Source organism: Octopus sinensis, linkage group LG8 (genome assembly GCF_006345805.1).
Source record: "Octopus sinensis linkage group LG8, ASM634580v1, whole genome shotgun sequence".
Taxonomy (NCBI): domain Eukaryota; kingdom Metazoa; phylum Mollusca; class Cephalopoda; order Octopoda; family Octopodidae; genus Octopus; species Octopus sinensis.
Window position 1 is genome coordinate 14,345,010 of NC_043004.1, and position 3,012 is coordinate 14,348,021.

At 35.8% G+C, this 3,012-nt stretch overlaps 1 pseudogene; it reads left to right on the top strand.

The window, feature by feature from the left end:
- Positions 1 to 314: 314 nt before the first annotated feature.
- Positions 315 to 478, top strand: LOC115215261 (annotated as a pseudogene).
- The last annotated feature ends 2,534 nt before the right edge of the window (positions 479 to 3,012 follow it).

The window sequence follows — 3,012 nt, forward strand, 5'->3', positions numbered from 1 at the left end:
AACATGGAACACATTGTAAGGCATCTGTTTCTTTGAATCTTATTAAGTTGATGGGGAACAAACCTATCCATCTTTTTGACGTTTCCAATTTTCTTCAAGTGTCGAGAAACAGTTGTATGAGATGTCTGGAGCTCTGATCCGAATTTTCTGACTGTTGTCCTCGGATAAAGTTTAAACGAAGCATTTAATTAATCATGCCGAAAAACTGATTTTAGTTTCCCTCTTGGTTCATTTTTTATGCTTTCACTTCCCGAACGAAAACTTTGAACCATCTTTGAACAATTCTAATGTCAACAGAAGCGTTGCCAAAATCCCGCTTTTTGCAGAGGCGGTACCATGGCCAATGAGGTAAATCCGAGGCGTGGTTATTGCTGGTTGAAAAGCCCGCTTGATGTTTCGTAGAGCTTCGGTGACATAGTGACTCAACTTGTATTCGTACACGAAAATCCCTCGGTATTATTCAGTTGTCAACTTTGTCATAAGAGCTGTGGGGAGCAAATTTGAATAATAGCATTGACTAGAAAGAAAAAAAGGAAAGAGTAAACACAAGCATATACATAGAAACTCATTGAAAATCCATTTATAGATGACTCATAAGAAACCTATTTAAAATACATTTCATGTGGGACAACCTAATATATATATATATATATATATATATATATATATATATTGTTAATAGTTCATCTATCCGAAAAAGAACACTCTCTAAAGCGTTAGTCTAAAGCGTTAGTGACGTAATATACTTGTAGGAAGTTAAACGTTATGGCCAGTCGAAGAGTGACCATTGTCTTCGCACCTATAAAATACCTAGCAGTTTAGGTGATACGTCACAATTAAATGCCTGAAGACGCATGGCATCTGTACAACTGCAGGAAGAAATACGTAATGGTTAGTTTGTTTTGTAAACGCAAAAGTAAATTGCACATGCTCAAGGGCGAGACAGGGCTAGCCTCATTACATAGGCTCCGGCCATGTTGATATTCGACGGAACTGTTCAACGTATGGTTCCCGGCTTGAACGAATTTTTAAGTATTGCTGCCTAAAACTCGCTCGACCTGAGGACCTTTTTAAATTCCAGGAATGAAGTATTCTGTCAATATCCACATCTGAAATGTTTCCCACTCGAAACTTGGAAAATCCCCATTCGTTGAATAGTCCCGCCACAGTTTCGATTATATCACAATGGGCTGAGCTGATATAAAGGAAATATCCCCGTCAATCGGGGCTACAGTGAAGGACACTGGTGTCAAATTACTATGCAATAGGACTGAAACAGAAGTCACAAAATCACTTAACCACACCACCAGCTCGAAGCATTTTTTGTCCCTCTCATCCTTAGTCAACAATCAGCCATTACGATCTTTTTTATGGAATCAATTCCATCATTACTTTTTCTTTTCTTTTGAATTTTTCCTAAATATATATACCTTATATATGTTTAACTTAATTATTCATATATTTTTCACCAAATATCTTTGCAATGTCATCAACAAACCGCTCTTCCTCGTGATCGGCATGGCTCCATGTTTTCGTATTTAATTATTTACTTCAAAGCTTGGCTCTGCTTCATATAAGATTATGTGATTCATCAAAGATGAGGAGTGCTTAACAGTAATGATATCTTACGTTCTTCTAAGTAATTATCCTCGATTCAATAGACTCATAGTTTAGATAAGTTTTTGAAGAACATAGAAAGGTATTTCCTCATGTAAACTGCATTACGCTTCGCAAACCTTGGTACTCAAGGGTGTGCACATAGTAAAACAGAGTTTTATAATATACTGAGTAAATTATAGTTTCTTACAGAATCAGAAGCGATAGATTTGTCATAATACCCTATTCATGGCATTCCATGAAACCGGCTAAAATTCCTTATAGGAATGAATTACACTCAGTAGCTCCCCTCACAGAATTTAGGCTCACTGTGGTATTGATTTGCCAAAGTGTAGCTGAAGGAACTTCTTGCGACCACATGTGAGATCTGTGTGACAAGTCTGAGTACCTTACGTCGTACTACACTTCTATTTCAGTCGATACATGCGAAACACACACACACATACATACACACAACACAAATATTCGCATACACACACAAAAACACATACACATACACACACACAGATACCCGCGCATATACAAACATACATACAGACACACAGTGACACACACTCACACGAGCGTGTATATACATATACATATGCGAATATATACACAAGCTTATGTATACACACACATACATACACACGCGTACACACGCACACATGTGCGTATATTTAGGTATATGCATGTACATGTGACGATTTTTCTGATGATGAGGTATTAGTCTCCATAATTATAATTTAAATTTGTGTTATTTTATATACATTTGCTAACATTACTATCCTACATTAGAATATATGCAAAATACACACTACTGCTCCTACTAATGGGCGAATCTGAAAAAAATTGCTATAAAGTGTTGCTCGAATTCTTCCCTTTCTTATCTTCAATTTAAGAGCATAAACACTCGGGACGTCTACTTATCTATGAAGACTAACTGTAGCGTCTCTTTTTCCGGTTTTTCTACTTAATTATATTTATACTTTCATCTGTACAGCTTATTTATAAATGCTTTGATGTCATTAACATTTAACTGTCCATCTTTTATTTTATTTTACTTTCATTAACTCTCCAATACATTTCCTGGAGCAAAGTCTTGTTTTCCTGTATCAGATCTCCCTTTCTTTGATTTTAGTTTTTACTCTGTTCATCTGATCTAAGTACTAACCTATCTACACTTATGGCTTTCCGACTTAGATTTACCCATTATAATCGCACACACAATCACACACATGAACACAAACACATGCACACGCACACACAAGCGCACGTACACACAGAGGAACAAGCACGTACGTTCATATATATATATATATATATATTATATATATATATATATATATATATATAACATTATTGGTGAATTGAAGAAATGGAGCTGAACGCAGATTGAACAGAAATCGTTTTATT